The 18833-nt window shown below is 42.8% G+C and overlaps 1 long non-coding RNA gene across 1 annotated transcript; it reads left to right on the top strand.

Moving 5' to 3' along the window:
• The first annotated feature begins 12096 nt into the window (after positions 1-12096).
• On the top strand, positions 12097-13611 carry LOC139574089 (uncharacterized). The gene is made up of 2 exons (XR_011674718.1): positions 12097-13061; positions 13171-13611. It is a non-coding gene; the product is annotated as an uncharacterized lncRNA (long non-coding RNA).
• Positions 13612-18833: the final 5222 nt, after the last annotated feature.

Here is an 18833-nt window from a genome sequence, read left to right as displayed (position 1 = left end):
ATCAGAATATACCGTTATCATATTAGTCATCCATTAATTATTATTACCTCATATCAGTCTCAATATGAACGTCATTGACTTCAAATCTGCACGAACCCTGGTCTGCATGATGATTCAGTGATACACAAATTGGCTTATTTATTTATTTATTTACTAACTAACTAAATAATCACACAGAATTACATAAACACACACACAGGATAGATTAGACGTTGATTACTAACAAAATACAATGAAAAGTCCCTAGTGGAGTAACCCGATATGACGGCAATGAAAGGGGTGGGGAAAGAAAGAGCGGAAGAAGGAGAGACAAAGGAATTCAACTATCGTACATACAGTTGAATAATATGTTCATCGTAAATATGTATATTTAACACCCTAACAACCGCTCATTCGGATTTAGAAATGCAATGTACATATTTACGCTTACCATTTTCTGGTCTGGTAGAGTCTAACCATTTTACACATGTAGCCACAGCTCCACACTTTCTGGTCTAGTAGTTTTAAACCATTTGTGACGTCCGGCTTACCGTCCGTATACTGGTCTAATGTACATTTTGTTAGGAGTCCTTTTATAAGCACTCTGGAAAAAGGGGCTTTCCAACCTTTTGGCATAATGTCTGTGCTAACGTGGGCGTGGTTACTTTACATGAAAACAATTATCTAATTTAGAAGGCTAAAATCACATTTCATCTTCTCACAAATAGTTTTATATTTAATCATATGTCATTTTTACAACATTTAGATGTAACTCTGACATATACATTGTTAAACCTCTTAAAGTTACAATGTTTCCATTATAATGTCTTCAATGGTACCACAAAACAATAACTGATCTGACATGATTGTTCCCTCCCGACAATTTCTCACATTATTTATGTTAGAAATATTGTTTTAATGTCCAATCTTTTGATGTTAAAGTATTTAGGCCAGAGTCTCTCTCTACACACACAAGATTTTTAACTCAGTTCTACAGAGCAGAAGGGAGGGTTTCTGCCAGGTATTTACGATCCGGTTGTTAAGTCATAAAACTCTGGTGGGAGGAGGGGGGGTGGTCTGGTTATCTGTCAGCCCTGTGCCGAGCTGATCTGGCGCCTATAATCCTCACCCAAGAGAGAGAGAGTCATGACAATATCCACAAATTAACACATACCATACTATTTGAGGTGTCCCGGATTTACGTTTACTATGTTACGTCTACCCCTTGATCCATGGACAAGCAGTGACACATTTTTATTTGTGCCGAAATCAAAATTAAACAAAAGTTACCTTGCAAATTCAGCAGGCTATCATGTGAAAGACTTTTAGTGCTGTATTTATTTGATTACTTTGGTGCGCTTTGATGTGGTTATCATTATCAATGCACAAGCACCTTTTTTCCCCCACTCCTACCGATAATATAATTGTATTCATAATATAATTGTAGTAAGTCATACAAAAGTTTTACTTGAAGTTTTGTAATTACAAAATGCAAAATGCATTCTCTACAAAATGGGGCTGGAAGAAATGGCAGCAGTTTTATGGGCGCCCAACTAATTGTGCTATTATGTGTTTTTTTCCGTGTTATTTGTAATTTATTTTGTACATAGTGTTTCTGCAACCGTATCTTACGGAAAAAAAGAGCTTCTGGATATCAGGACAGAGATCACTCACCTCGGATTAGACTAAGATATTTTCTACAACAAGGATGACGCACAAGACATTCTCCAAACACCCCACAGGGCCGCTCGTTATTTGCAAGAGGAAGCGATGCAGGTACAGAAGACAAAAGAGCTGGATACCTGGTCAGGACCCGGAGAAGGCGACTGGGAAAGCTGCCATTACTGTCAATACTACTCGCCAACGTGCAATCATTGGACAATAAATTAGACGAGGTACGATCACGAATATCCCACCAACAGGACATTAAAAACTGTATTATCCTATGTTTCACGGAATCGTGGCTGAATGACGACCTGGACATTCAGCTAGCGGGATATACGCTGCACCGGCAAGATAGAACAAGATAGAACAGCACACGAGGGGGGGGGGGGGGGGGTCTGTGCATATTTCTAAACAACAGCTGGTGCACGAAATCTAAGGAAGTCTCAAGATTTTGCTCGCCTGAAGTAGAGTATATTGTGATAAATTGCAGGCCACTCACCCAGGGGCGGCGCTCCTAGTGGCCCGGAGACTTTAATGCAGGGAAATGTTAAATGTGCAACCAGAGGGGGAAAAAATCCAGATCACCTGTACTCCACACACAGAGACGCGTACAAAGCTCTCCCTCACCCTCCATTTATTAAATCCGACCACAACTGTATCCTCCTGATTCCTGCTTACAAGCAAAAATTAAAGCAGGAAGCACCAGTGACTCGGTCTATAAAAATGTGGTCAGATGAAGCAGATGCTAAACTACAGGACTGTTTTGCTATCACAGACTGGAACATGTTCCGGGATTCTTCCGATGACATTGAGGAGTACACCACATCAGTCACTGGCTTTATCAAGAAGTGCATCGAGGACGTCGTCCCCACAGTGACTGTACGTACATACCCCAACCAGAAGCCATGGATTACAGGCAACATTCGCACTGAGCTAAAGGGTAGAGCTGCCGCTTTCAAGGAGCGGGACTCTAACCCGGAAGCTTACAAGAAATCCTGCTATGCCCTGCGACGAACCATCAAACAGGCAAAGCGTCAATACAGGGCTAAGATTGAATCATACTACACCGGCTCTGACGCTCGTCTTATGTGGCAGGGCTTGCAAACTATTACAGACTACAAAGGGAAGCACAGCTGCGAGCTGCCCAGTGACACGAGCCTACCAGATGAGCTAAATCACTTCTATGCTTGCTTCGAGGCAAGCAACACTGAGGCATGCATGAGAGCATCAACTGCTCGAGACGACTGTGTGATCACGCTCTCCGTAGCTGACGTTAGTAAGACCTTTAAACAGGTCAACATACACAAGGCTGCGGAGCCAGACGGAAAAAAGGAACACTTATGTGAGAATGCTATTCATTGACTACAGCTCAGCATTCAACACCATAGTACCCTCAAAGCTCATCACTAAGCTAAGTATCCTGGGATTAAACAACTCACTCTGCAACTGGATCCTGGACTTCCTGATTGGCCGACCCCAGGTGGTGAGGGTAGGTAGCAACACATCTGCCACGCTGATCCTCAACACTGGAGCTCCCCAGGGGTGCGTGCTCAGTCCCCTCCTGTACTCCCTGTTCACCCACGACTGCATGGCCAGGCACGACTCCAACACCATCATTAAGTTTGCAGACGACACAACAGTGGTAGGCCTGATCACCGACAACGACGAGACAGCCTATAGGGAGGAGGTCAGAGACCTGGCCGGGTGGTGCCAGAATAACAACCTATCCCTCAATGTAACCAAGACTAAGGAGATGATTGTGGACTACAGGAAAAGGAGCACCGAGCATGCCCCCATTCTCATCGACAGGGCTGTGGTGGAGCAGGTTGAGAGCCTCAAGTTCCTTGGTGTCCACATCAACAACAAACTAGAATGGTCCAAACACACCAAGACAGTCATGAAGAGGGCACGACAAAACCTATTCCCCCCCAGGAAACTAAAAATATTTGGCATGGGTCCTGAGATCCTCAAAAGGTTCTACAGCTGCAACATCGAGAGCATCCTGACTGGTTGCATTACTGCCTGGTACGGCAATTGCTCGGCCTCTGACCGCAAGGCACTACAGAGGGTAGTGCTTACGGCCCAGGACCTTGCCATCCAGGACCTCTACACCAGGCGGTGTCAGAGGAAGGCCCTAAAAATTGTCAAAGACCCCAGCCACCCTAGTCATAGACTGTTCTTTCTACTACCGCATAGCAATCGGTACCGGAGTGCCATGTCTAGGACAAAAAGGCTTCTCAACAGTTTTTACCCCCAAGCCATAAGACTCCTGAACAGGTAATCAAATGGATACCTGGACTATTTGCATTGTGTGCCCTCCCCAACCCCCCCAACCCCTCTTTTTATGCTGCTGCTACTCTCTGTTTATCATATATGCATAGTCACTTTAACTATACATTCATGTACATAATACATAAATTGGCCGACCAACCGGTGCTCCCACACATTGGCTAACCTGGCTATCTGCATTGTGTCCCGCAACCCACCACCCGCCAACCCGTCTTTTACGCTACTGCTACTCTCTGTTCATCATATATGCATAGTCACACCATATCTACATGTACATACTAGTTCAATCAGCCTGACTAACCGGTGTCTGTATGTAGCCTCGCTACTTTATAGCCTCGCTACTGTATATAGCCTGTCTTTTTACTGTTGTTTTATTTCTTTACTTACCTATTGTTCATCTAACACCTTTTTTGCACTATTGGTTAGAGCCTGTAAGTAAGCATTTCACTGTTGTATTCGGCGCACGTGACAAATAAACTTTGGTTTGACTAAATGTGTAATGTGTTAGGTATTTTAACATTACTCTTTTTTTAACACACAAACACATTTGATTAATTAATGCCCCTATTACCGAGGAAGAGATAATGTTCGCAATTAAGAATCTGCAAAATGGTAAGGCCCCAGGACCAGACGGGTTTTGTAGTGAGTTCTATAAAGAGTTCCATGGCCTGATCCTTGAGCCATTGCGTGATATGTTTAACCACTCATTTTCAAATGACCAGCTCCCTCAAACGCTGAGAGAAGCCGACATATCACTTATTCTCAAAAAGGGAAAATGTCCAGAGTCTTGTTCCTCGTACAGACCAATTTCCCTTCTGAATGTGGATAGAAAATTGCTTTCTAAAATTCTAGCCACAAGATTAGAGGACTCACTGCCACTAATTGTGAAAGGAGACCAAACTGGCTTCATTTAATCAAATATTTACTAAATTGTCTTCCTCAAATTATGTGGACAATAATGCAATATGTGAGAGGGAGAGAATCTAATTACATTGATCCTCAACTCGCTCAGAAACTTTATTCAGGATAAATGTATACTGAACAAAAATATAAACGCAACATGCAACAATTTCCAAGATTTTTACTGAGTTACAGTTCATATAATGAAATCAGTCAATTGAAATAAAATCATTAGGCCTTTAATCTATAGATTTCACATGGGGATACAGATATGCATCTGTTGGTCACAGAACCTTAAAAAAAGGTAGGGGCGTGGATCAGAAAACCACTCAGTATCTGGTGTGACCACCACTTGCCCCATGCAGTGAGACACATCTCCTTCACATAGAGGCTGTTGATTGTGGCTTGTGGAATGTTGTCACGCTCCTCTTCAATGGCTGTGCGAAGTTACTGGATATTGGCTAGAACTGGAACATGCTGTCCTACATGTTGATCCAGAGCATCCCACAAATCAAATCAAATCAAATTGTATTTGTCACATACACATGGTTAGCAGATGTTAATGAGAGTGTAGCGAAATGCTCGTGCTTCTAGTTCCGACCATGCAGTAATATCTAACAAGTAATATAACAATTTCACAACAACTACCTTATACACATAATTGTAAAGGAATGAATAAGAATATGTACATAAAAATATATATGGATGAGCGATGGTCGAACGGCATAGGCAAGATGCAGTAGATGGTATAGAGTACAGTATATACATAAGAGATGAGTAGTGTAAGGTATGTAAACATTATATAAAGTGGCATAGTTTAAAGTGACTAGTGATACATTTATTACATCCAAGTTTTCCATTATTAAAGTGGCTAGAGATTGAGTGAGTATGTTGGTAGCAGCCACTCAATGTTAGTGATGGCTGTTTAACAGTCTGATGGCCTTGAGATAGAAGCTGTTTTTCAGTCTCTCGATCCCAGCTTTGATGCACCTGTACTGACCTCGCCTTCTGGATGATAGCGTGGGGAACAGGCAGTGGCTCGGGTGGTTGTTGTCCTTGATTATCTTTTTGGCCTTCCTGTGACATCGGGTGGTGTAGGTGTCCTGGAGAGCAGGTAGTTTGCCCCCGGTGACGCATTGTGCAGACCTCACTACCCTCTGGAAAGCCTTACGGTTGTGGGCGGAGCAGTTGCCGTACCAGGCGGTGATACAGCCCGACAGGATGCTCTCGATTGTGCATCCGTAAAAGTTTGTGAGTGTTTTTGGTGACAAGCCGAATTCCTTCAGCCTCCTGAGGTTGAAGAGGCGCTCCTGCGCCTTCTTCGCCACGCTGTCTGTGTGGTTATTTTCCTGACACCACACTCCGAGGGCCCTCACCTCCTCCCTGTAGGCCGTCTCGTCGTTGTTGGTAATCAAGCCTACCACTGTAATGTCGTCTGCAAACTTGATGATTGAGTTGGATGCGTGCATGGCCACACAGTCATGGGTGAACAGGGAGTGCAGGAGAGGGCTGAGAACGCACCCTTGTGGGGCCCCAGTGTTGAGGATCAGCGGAGATGATCACCACCTGGGGGCGGCCCATCAGGAAGTCCAGGACCCAGTTGCACAGGGCGGGGTCAAGACCCAGGGTCTCGAGCTTGATGACAAGTTTGGAGGGTACTATGGTGTTAAATGCTGAGCTGTAGTCGATGAACAGCATTCTCACATAGGTATTCCTCTTGTCCAGATGGGTTAGGGCAGTGTGCAGTGTGGTTGCGATTGCGTCGTCTGTGGACCTATTGGGTCGGTAAGCAAATTGGAGTGGGTCTAGGGTGTCAGGTAGGGTGGAGGTGATATGGTCCTTAACTATTCTCTCAAAGCACTTCATGATGACGGAAGTGAGTGCTACGGGGCGGTAGTCGTTTAGCTCAGTTACCTTAGCTTTCTTGGGAACAGGAACAATGGTGGCCCTCTTGAAGCATGTGGGAACAGCAGACTGGGATAAGGATTGATTGAATATGTCCTTAAACACACCAGCCAGCTGGTCTGCGCATGCTCTGAGGACGCGGCTGGAAATGCCGTCTGGGCCTGCAGCCTTGCGAGGGTTAACACGTTTAAATGTTTTACTCACCTCGGCTGCAGTGAAGGAGAGCCCGCAGGTTTTGGTAGCGGGCCGTGTCAGTGGCACTGTATTGTCCTCAAAGCGAGCAAAAAAGTTATTTAGTCTGTCTGGGAGCAAGACATCCTGGTCCGCGACGGGGCTGGTTTTCTTTTTGTAGTCCGTGATTGACTGTAGACCCTGCCACATACCTCTCGTGTCTGAGCCGTTGAATCTACTTTGTCTCTATACTGGCGCTTAGCTTGTTTGATTGCCTTGCGGAGGGAATAGCTACACTTTTTGTATTCGGTCATGTTTCCGGTCGCCTTGCCCTGATTAAAAGCAGTGGTTCGGGCTTTCAGTTTTGCACGAATGCTGCCATCAATCCACGGTTTCTGGTTGGGGAAGGTTTTAATAGTTGCTGTGGGTACACATGCTCAATGGGTGACATGTCTATTGAGTATGCAGGCCATGGAAGAACTGGGCCATTTTCAGCTTCCAGGAATTGCGTACAGATCCTTGCGAGATGGGGACGTGCATTATAATGCTGAAGCATTAGGTGGTGGCGGTGGATGAATGGGACGACAATGAGCCTCAGGATCTCGACACGGTACTTCTGTGGATTCAAATTGCCATCGATGAAACGCAATTGTGTTCGTTGTCCGGAACTTGTGCCTGTCCATACCATAACCCCACCACCATGGGGCATTCTGTTAACAACGTTGACATCCGAAATCCGCTCACCCACACAACGCCATACACATGGTCTGCAGTTGTGAGGTCGTTTGGACGTACTGCCAAATTCTCTAAAATGATGTTGGATGCGGCTTATGGTAGAGAAAATAACATTCAATTCTCTGTCAACAACTTTGGTGGACATTCCTGCAATCAGCATGCCAATTGCACGCTCCCTCAACACTTTAGACATCTGTGGCATTGTGTTGTGTGAAACACAACTTCACATTTTAGAGTTGCCTTTTATTGTCCCCAGCACAAGGGGGACAATCAGCTTCTTGATATGCCACACCTGTCAGGTGGATGGATTATCTTGGCAAAGGAGAAATGCTCACTAAGAGGGATGTAGACTAATTTGTGCACAACATTTGAGAGAAGCTTTTAGTGCATATGGAACATTTCTGGGATCTTTTATTTCAGCTCATGAAACATGGGACCAACACTTTACATGTTGCGTTTATATTTTTGTTCAGTGTAGTTATGCCACATTCAGGTGTTAGTTGGAACTAGGAAACTCTTGATAACTTGTTGTAGTTATACACGTGCCACGTTCAACGAATCAGCATGTCGGAAATTTGAATCTCCTAGTTCTGACTAGCATTTGAATGTGTCAATTAGCCCGTAGTTTAGCATGTCACATGCTTCCCAGTGGAAACAGTTAGCTCATTTTATGACACATTTTTCTGATGTTTTTGTTTGTTTTGGTGTTTTTCCAGCTGTTCCTGCACACATCATTTTTTCTTGTGGCAATGTGAAGTTTGGTAGCCAAAGTCTACACCCCTTCGTTGGTGATTGGTCAACAGTACTGCTCCTAGTAAGTGTGGGAACTATTGTCGCGTTCACGTGCTAGTTGGAACTCGGAAACTTCCAACTTGCTAACTGGTTGAACGCAGTTGTCATTCAACTAGAGATTACTAGTTTTCACGCAAATGTTTTCACTTGAGAAATACTGCACCAAACATCTTAGTTAGATGTAAAATTGCGAGACTAAGACCTCCTCGGCAAAAACATCTAAATTAATTAAAGATTTCTAGATTTATCTTAGATTCATTCTGACTATTTTGAGGAAGTGTATACTGGCTATGTTGTTGCTACAGCTTCTCAAGAAGAACAAACAGTAATATTGATGTTTTTTTCTCCTTTTTCAAGCAGTCTTTTAGGAGAGTATGCGAGGCACAGACGTTCGCTTCACCTAGCCGAGTTCTACTAGGAGCAAACCAAGCCTAGTAGGCAGGTGCCTTCAGTTTAGATCTGAAGGATTCATTGCCATAGAAAATTTCAGTACCTGGCTAAAAGGTGAGCCACTTTCGTGGTACCAGTTATCCCAAGTTGAACTCAGAATTGACCAACGTTACCTCACTAACTCCTCATTACTATATTATTTACAGTAGGCTCAGGTAGCCTACTGTAAATAACGTTTAAACTTGACTTAACCTATGTGTCCAATTACAGTGGGACGATGGCAGTAGCCTGAACTATCGGGACATCTAATGGTATCTTTTTCCCTGCAAAAAAGAAGTGGCCTATTTGGCCCCAAAAAAATCCAACGAGGAACATCTCTGATACTGTCCTTGGAATCTCTCAAATCTGGAGTACCTGGCTCCTACCAACTCGCTCGCACAGGTGAGATCAATGGCGACAACAAACAATTCGGATTTCAATGATTTACAACAAATATATGTTTGGAAAGTTTAAAAATGTGTCTGAGTATTTCTTATAAAGTTTAGTTGAGGTTCATTAATCAAGTTTATTTTATATAGCCCTTCGTACATCAGCTAATATCTCGAAGTGCTGTACTTGGGAGCATTCATTTATCAATGAATGCTCTGGTAGTCTTTTCCCACCTACAAACAAATCGCCTACGCCTACCACAAAAATGACCATGGAACAAAGTGCATTCATGGATTTCTACATCCATCACTGGGGCCCGAGCTCCCTGCCATCCAGGACCTCTATACCCAGGCGGTGTCAGAGGAAGGCCCTAAAAATTGTCAAAGACTCCAGCCACCCAAGTCATGGACTGTTCTCTCAGCTACCGCAGGGCAAGTCCGGAACTAACAGGACCCTGAACAGCTTCAACCCCCAAGCTACAGTGCCTTCAGAAAGTATTCACACCCCTTGACTTTTTCCACATTTTGTTGTGTTACAGCTTGAATCTAAAATCGATTAAGATTTTTTTTTTTGTCACTGGCCTACACACAATACCCCATAATGTCAAATTGGAATAATGCTTTTTTTTCGACATTTTTACCAATTAATAAAAAACTAAAAGCTGAAATGTCTTGAGTCAATAATTATTCAACCTCTTTGTTAAGTTCAGGAGTTCAGGAGTAAAAATTTGCTTGACAAGTTACATAATTTGCATGCATTCGTTCTGTGTGCAATAATAGTTTTTAACATGATTTTTTAATGACTGCCTCATCTCTGTACTCCACACATACAATTATCTTACCCAGAAAGACACAGCTTTAATCGCTGCCAAAGGTGCTTCTTCAAAGTATTTACTCAGGGGTATGAATACTTATGTAAATAAGATATTTCTATATTTCATTTTCAATAAGTTGGCAAGAATTTCTAAAAACATGTTTTTACTTTGTCATTATGGGGTATTGTGTTTAGATTGGTGAGATTTAAAAAATAAGATTTAATCAATTTTTAATTCCGGCTGTAACACAACAAAATGTGGAATAAGTCAATGGGTATGAATACTTTCTGAGGGCACTGTAAATGACTGCTAAATAGTTAGTTAAATAGTTAACCAATTGAGTACCACAGTATGAGTGAAAATGCTCATAAAACCTGGTGGTAGTAATTTTTTCACCATTCATTATTGTGTCAGAGATTATCAAACTACTTCATATAAGGTCTGTGTTTCATGTATGCTTGATAACCAAGCAAATCTCTCTCGGAAAAGGTCACTTTTATCAATATATGCACCTGTAATTACCCCCTAAAAACGAAATGCTAATGTAGCTAACATACAGAACTACACATCTTGTCGCAATCTTTAACATCATCCCTTAAGGCACATTTGTCAATGCAAACTCATGGACAAGTAGCAAGTAACCTAGCAAGTAGATATTATAACCTTTTTAGTTTCTCATGTAAATAATTGATAGTGTTTCTCCTGTGTACTCTTGTTTAGCATTTTTCAGATTACCTAGCTAGCTACCTTAGCATATCTAAATTACTAGAATTTTTTTAATTACCCTCTGGCCTTTGTAGCGAACTAGCTAACCTTAGGTCTCTCTGTCGATCAGAAGCAAGGATGGTTCTGTCCTACGTACCGGATTGTAACCACTACTCCGATAAACACAAGTGTATTTGATCCTTTTCCGACCTCTGTAAGCGAGAGGCGTCGCTAGAGCCGTGTGATAAGGCAAGTCCTGTTTGCTAGCTGCTAACGAGCAATTTTGGTTAAGTTAAAGATCTGTGGTTAGCCAGATGTCTTTAAAAATTTGCTAGATACCCACCGACTGTAGTTACATGTACAACACACGTTAACTTCCTTACAAGTAAAAAGAAAACCAGCATAGGCTAGCATAATGACTGTTGACATTTTTATTGACAAGGCTTTAGTGAGTTGCCAGCTACTTTTTCATGTGGTGACATGCTAGCTAGCGTTAGCCCACCAAGGAAGGGATATTTAGCTAGCTAGTTAACGTTAATTTACCGTTCGTGTAGTCAGACTTGCTAGCTAACGTTAGACTAGCCCCATGGCAAGGATAGTCACCACTTAGAAAAGTCTACACGGGCGGTGAGCTAATGTTAACTAGCTAGCTGGCCATATAATGCCTGGTGGGATACCTAGTTAGGGACCTTGGTTGGCTAGATAGCTACATTAGCTAAAGTTAGCTAGCTAACTCACAAGATAATGTGGGCTCAATGTTTCCCATACTAAACACAAACGTTTTTGTTCCACGAGTGCATCTGTTGTACAGGACTAGTCAAATTACCTGTGAAGTCAATTATAAATGTCAGCAGGGATGGGAATTAAGTTATCCCAAGTCTAGCACTACACCTGAATGTAGAAATCGTGGTCTGCTGGCCAGTGCCCAAAACCCTTATGTTACATCCCTGCATGTCAGTCCCTTTCGGGCGATCACTGTTGGTCCTCCTCAGTGACCGCACGGCTGAGGGTTTTAACTTTCCTCTTGATAATTAGAATCAGAAGTACAGTTGTATAGTTCATCGCAATACTTTACCTCTTTGGGCAAATAGTACCCTGTTCTGATCATCTACATAGTTGAGCATTCCAGATAATTCCTCCATCCCAGCAGAAATGTCCCATCCACATAGCAGGATTTTAGATGTGCAGATAGACCAAAGCCCAGTCAATTTTACAGTTACTATAGTCAAGTATGTGGGTTATGGTATTTAAATATAGATATGACCATTTTAGTAATCAACCTAGGTAGCTAGTAAAATTTACTTCTTTTTTTTGTCTTTCAGAAAGGTGGACCAGAAACCCAGTGACAACACTAAAATGGTAGCTGCCATTTTCTGTTGGGAAAGAGAAATGGGTCTGTATTTTCCAGAAAAGGTAGCTCATCCACCATGGTAGTAGAGGAAGATCCAGACACATCCACCATGACAGAAGAAAATGATCCAAACACATCCACCTTGGCAGAAGAAAATGATCCAGACACATCCACCATGGCAGAAGAAGGGGATCCAGACACATCCACCATGGCAGAAGAAGGGGATCCAGACACATGCACCATGGCAGAAGAAGGGGATCCAGACTCATCCACCATGACAGAAGAAAATACAGACACGTCCACCATGGCAGAAGAATAATGATCCAGACATATCCACCATGGCAGAAGAGGGCGATCCAGACACATACACCATGGCAGAAGAGGGATATCCATACACATACACCATGGCAGAAGAGGGGGGTCCAGACACATCCACCATGGCAGAGGAGGAGGATCCAGACACATCCACCATGGCAGAAGAGGAGGATCCAGACACATCCACCATGGCAGACGATGAAGTTTCAGGCCCCTCGGCTGCTGAAGAATGTAGTACCTGCTGTCTGCACAGTTGCAGAATGTTCTCACTGAGGTGCATCTTGAGGAAACATTAGCGCAGTTGATGCCTGCAGGAGTCACTGCTAACATTCCTCCATTCCTGAACCACGGAAGGTTCACAAAGTGAGATACTGTACATCACACAAGAAACATAGCGAGAAACTGGATCCATGTTGAGAGGGGAAATGCTTGACTTAAAGATGTTAAAATCCTGAGATTCATCCCACCTTATCTGCGTTGTTATAGTAATGTGCTGGTGCAGACTTGCTGTGCACTTGTAAACCTCCAAGACCCACTCATCAGAGAAGTAGCTGTTGATTGGGAAACAGGAACAAACAATGAGGCATGAGGATTGGGTGTTGAGGGACCACATTGTCCAAGGTGGGTTTGTGTTATGATAAAAAAAAGAATGCATTTTCTGTTCAGATAAAGATGTTTATACAGCATTGAAAAACACCCACCGTTGACCAAATGTCTCTTTGTTTTCCAGTCCAACAAGAGTGCATTCCCTCAGACCATCCGGTTCATGGACATCCTGTGACAGTGTGATCCAGTTGTGGCGACAACTGCACATCGAGCCTGTGGACGAACAGCTCAGTAACTCATCAAATATGATACGATATTGTGTAAAACATAGAATTTGTAGATGCATCAACATTTTGACTTTATGCTCCCTTTTCCCCATTGTCTCTCCCATCCTGCATTTACCAGAAAAATAAGCTCCACACAACAAAGGGGCTAAGAAATCATTTAAACTTGACAGGTACCTTCTTTTTTCCTCATCTTATTCAACTGTTACCATGCACCTGCAAAAAAGATAGCACAGATGTGCGAGTGCCTTTTGAATTTGAAACTTTACAGATATAAATTCCCACTGTGCCCATTATAAAATGCAATTAATAAAAATGTGAGGATATGCACTCAGACCAGCCATTGTGATTGAACTTACGTGAACTACATTACTGTGTGTGTATGAACTATGTGGAATATTTTTGGACCATTGGTTTCCATGAAAATAGGTACTGACAGAAGGCGGAACAAGAACACTGATCCATTTACCCCCCCCCCCCCAAAAAAAAATTATTGGAATAAAATATGTTTCCAAATGTTCACTATTGCAGTACCAACTTTGGGAGCATGTGGTCCTTGAAAAACTGCTCTAGTCCAGCATTATGGGTCTGCCAAAGGTCGTCAGGCTGGATAGGTATGGTGATGGAGGCTTTGGTGGTCCACACAACGAAGAAGCAAGTGTGCCTTCCACTGATGTGGGGCTGCCCTTAGACCTGGTGCCAGTAAGGATGGTCTTTACAGAGGCTGTAAGACCCTCCCTCCTCCTGGATATAGAAATCTTTTGACCTCACTGCCACTTCAATGTTAAAGTCCCTTGCACCATATGGACACTTGACCACAACTGCTGTGGTGCGCACCAGACCATCCGGTGATGCACCCAGGATCCCAGACCCTGTGAACCAAAGCCCTGACTCCTGCACATTAATCCCTGTAGCCATTGATGTCCTCCTCTTCGTTATCTGTACCCCACTTTACAGACAACACCCCGTCCAACGACTGATCTGAGGACCCTTTTTGGCACGCTTGGCCCTAACCACTGCTCCAAAATTGCTGGCCGTCAACCTCCCTCTCCTCATGGTGTGCAAGTTGGGGTTGGTGTGCTGTCCAGCTGTTGCCTGCCGTATAGCTTCCTGCTGCACCCCCGATAGCGCCATGCCAGCCAGGATGTCTGCATGCTCCAGGTGCCATTGTTTTTTAACAATGTCCGGTACAGACAGGAAGGGTAGCGGTTGTTCTGGCTCAGGTTCAAGGGGACATGCCATTCCACTGAACCTGCCCCAGAGACAGTTCCTTAGACACTGAAGATCTTTCTCTGTGGGCTCAGGACAGAGTTGTAGTCTTCGGCTGGGTACATCTGGTTGGGCACGGCTGGCTTCCTCCAAGCGCATTCTACCTCCGTTCAGCCGATATTGTGAACTGCAAAAATAGCCAATGCATGGCTACACTTATGAGTTCCATGGTGGCATTTGCATGTGGTAGAGAGAATCCCCTGGTCACCTATAGAGACCTGACAAGAGGAAGGATGTTAAGTGCCACTTGCCTTTCAATGCATGACTTTGAACACCTTGAAATGCATTTGTTGTAAGAAATATGCTATATAAATGAACCCAGGATCCCAGACCCCGCGACCCAAAGTCCTGACTTCTGCACATCCATCCCTGTAGCCATTTTGAATGCCTCGATGCCCTCCTCTTCGTTATCCGTTCCCAATTTACAAACACCCCATCCAACAACTGAACACCTTGAAATGCATTTGTTGTAAGAAATATGCAATATAAATAGTTTGATTTGATTGATGACATTACAGCTGTATTTAATAAAATATAATTTTCACATGAGGATAAGTGCAATCTTTTCCCATAAACTTTTAATTGATAACTTGGGATTGTATCACTTGACATATCAATCATAGGATCCTATATATCAAGACTGAATGCATGTACCACTCTGAATAAATAAATATTGTGCCTTTGAAGATTTCTCTCTGGACATGAACCTACCATACAGGCTGGATGTCTAACAAAGTCAATTTTGAATGGCAATTTCGTTTTAGAATCATTCTCGTCAATGACAGCATTCTAGAACTGAGTTATCACTCATCAAAGTCTGGTATCCGGGGTAATCTGGTTAATGATTATATAATTGATTAAGTGGCTCTTTCCTTGTAGAATGTTGACAGCTGTATAGAACACATTGCATTGCTAAGATGCTCAAATTTAACATAATAGCTACACTCACCGACAGGATAACTTTATCCCTCATGCTGGCCCTGACCAAACTGGTAAGTTGCCTCTCACTATAGCTGCACTTCTCCACATTGCCATACATATATAGTGGTCTTATCCCCTTTTAAAGTTATGCTCATCCTTGAAAAATGCCATAAGGTCTGAACTAGACAACCAAGTCGACATACTGTACAAACAATAATCTAGGCTAAGTAAAACAAAATAATTGTTTGATCTACTGCTCTACTAACTAGCTAGCTAAAGTGTAGCCAGTGGCTAGCTAAAACAGAGAAAGGGGACATACATTCGTGGATTGGGCACAAAGGTCTCTGATCACGCTGGTAAACTGTAGCTGACAGTGTTGGCTAGAGATTATGTGTTGGAGATTCCTGCAAGAATTTGTAGTCTTGCTGAGGTCTTCTCTGTTGCTAATTAACGTTTTTTTTTTTTAAAGACTAAATTCAGGCAAATAGAACTCACCTTGTCCGAGAGAGAATTACATGGCTATCAAAACGTCACGCTAGGGTAAGTCTACACGAAACACAAAGACCTTATATGAAGTAGTTCTACAATTCCAGACGCAGCTAGGTTTTATGGGTATTATGAAGCACCCACTGTGCTGGACTGTAGCTACCTAGAATATCTGCATGGACCCTTTTTGCTGGGGAGTTCCCATTCTTCTCCTCAGATACTCTCAAGCTCTGTCAGGTGGATGGGGAGCGTCACTGCGTAGCTATTTCCAGGTCCCTCCAGAGATTTTAGAGCGGGCTCAAGTCCGGGCTCTGGCTGGGCCACTCAAGGACATTCAGAGACTTGTCCCGAAGCCACTCCTGTGTTGTCTTGGCTGTGTGCTTAGGGTCGTTGTCCTGTTGGAAAGTGAACCTTCACTCCAGTCTCACGTCTGGAGCACTCTGGAGTACTTTAGGATCTAGGATCTCTCTGTACTTTGCTCAGTTCATCTTTCCGTCGATCCTGACTAGTCTCACAGCCCCTGCCACTAAAAAACATCCCCACAGCATGATCCGTAGGGATGGTGCCAGGCTTCCTCCTGATGTGACACTTGGCATTCAGGCCAAAGAGCTCAATCTTGGTTTCATCAGACCAGAGAATATTGTTTCTCATGGTCCGAGAGTCCTTTAGGTGCCTTTTGCAAACTCCAAGCGGGCTGTCACGTGCCTGTTACTGAGAAGTGGCTTCCGTCTGGCCCCCCATAAAGGCCTTATTGGTGGAGTGCTGCAGAGATGTTTGTCCTTCTCGAATGTTAACCCATCTCCACAGAGGAACTCTGGAGCTCTGTCAGTGTGACCACCGGTTTCTTGATCACCTCCCTGACCAAGGCCCTTCTCCCCCGATTGCTCAGTTTGGACGGGCGGCCAGTTCTAGGAAGAGTCTTAGTGGTTTCAAACTTCTTCCATTTAAGAATGATGGAGGCCACTGTGTTCTTGGGGAACTTCAATGTTGCAGAAATGTTTTGGTACCCTTCCTCATATCTGTGCCTTGACACAATCCTGTCTCGGAGCTCTACGGACAATTCCTTCGACCTCATGGCTTGGTTTTTGCTCTGACATGCACTGTCAACTGTGGGACCTTATATAGACAGGTGTGTGCCTTACCAAATTATGTCAAATTAATTGAATTTACCACAGGTGGACTCCAATCAAGTTGTAGAAACATATCAAGGATGATCAATGGAAACAGGACGCACCTGAGCTCAATTTCGAGTCTCATAGCAAAGGGTCTGAATACTTATGTAAATAAGGTATATCTGTATTTTTTTATTTTATACATTTGCTAAAATTTGTATAAACTGGTTTTCGCTTCGTCATTATGGGTGAGTGTGTAGATTGATGAGGGTAAAACAAAGATTTAATCATTTTTAGAATAAGGCTGTAACATAACAAAATGTGGAAAAAGTCATGGGGTCTGAATACTTTCCGAATGCAGTTTATATGTACACATCTACCTCAATTCCCTCGTACCCCTACACATCGAATCGGTACTGGTACCTCGTGTATATAGCAAAGTTGTTCTCATTATATTTTTATTTTATTCCTTGTGTTACTATTTTTCTATTTTTGCTCTATATTGTTGGGAAGCGCCCGTAAGTAAGCATTTCATTGTTAGTATACACCTGTTGTTTACGAAGCATGTGACAAATATAAAGGTGCACGGTGATCTTGAGGCTCCTTTCCAAAAAATATCGATGGTATTATTCTAGTAACATGATGATAGATGTGTGAATGCCATTTTACAAATACAAATATTCTCGCTTTTATCCATAATAATAGCATCATGTCAATTTGCCTAACCACACAGCCTAGATGTTGGCTAGAGCGCACGTGCCAAGACCAGAGTAGTCACATTGACAAAACTATCCGTAGAGTTGAAAATGCAATTGAAACGCATAGCACTTTAGAAACAAAAATTCTACATGAATATTTAAGCGAAAAAGTACATTTTGTGTGCACTATGTCATCACGCACTGATATCTATCCGCAACAAGTCAATTTGGTGGAAACACCACTGACGGGAAAATGCGCATATTTTCTTTATACTGATTTTAGAATATTCGCATAAAAGTCTGTCGCCAATTGGATGGAAACCTAGCTACAGGCACTGTGTCCTTTGTCAGTGATTCACAAGGACTGTCATTGTACTCTCTTAGGCCATTAAAACCACAACTGTAGCCATCCCTAACAAGGGTGGATTGTTAAAAAATTGCAGTAATTTCTTCTCTCATCCTGGAGTTAAGAAAAAATGTATATAATCAAATAGACTGTGGAATATAATCAGAATAATAATACGTTCCAGACCAGGCAATATGCCTTGTGGAGGTCTTTGAAAAAAAGCATATGGTTATAATTTGTCCATATCTTGTTTTTTCTTCTACAATAATATGTCCACCTAATAATTTCTTTAATGTTTGCAGGAGTGAAAACAGATGTCGTCTGGCTCTGACCATACTCAGCTGAGGCTCACATTCATGGAACATTTAAAGACAAATAGGCCATCCCTTTCTGAGTGTTTTCTCACAGAGCATCACTCTGTTCTATTGCATGGGAGTTCAGCATGTGGTCAAAAAAGAGTGACAGTGGAACGGTGTACTTTGTGTATCAGCGCTCCCCCACCACCAAACCCCATCCATCTGCTATGCAGAAAAAAAACAGCATCCTTTTTGACAAACTACTCCTTGCAAGTCAGGACTTAGGGGGAGCTGAGAGTTGAAATGTAATGCATAACAGTACATGGAATTGATTTATTCATCCATTTACATTACATTTAAGTCATTTAGCAGACGCTCTTATCCAGAGCGACTTACAAATTGGTGCATTCACCTTATGATATCCAGTGGAACAAC

This window comes from Salvelinus alpinus, chromosome 4 (assembly GCF_045679555.1).
Source record: "Salvelinus alpinus chromosome 4, SLU_Salpinus.1, whole genome shotgun sequence".
Lineage (NCBI taxonomy): Eukaryota > Metazoa > Chordata > Actinopteri > Salmoniformes > Salmonidae > Salvelinus > Salvelinus alpinus.
The sequence above is the reverse complement of the archived record's forward strand: the minus strand, read 5'-3'. Positions and strand labels throughout refer to the sequence as shown.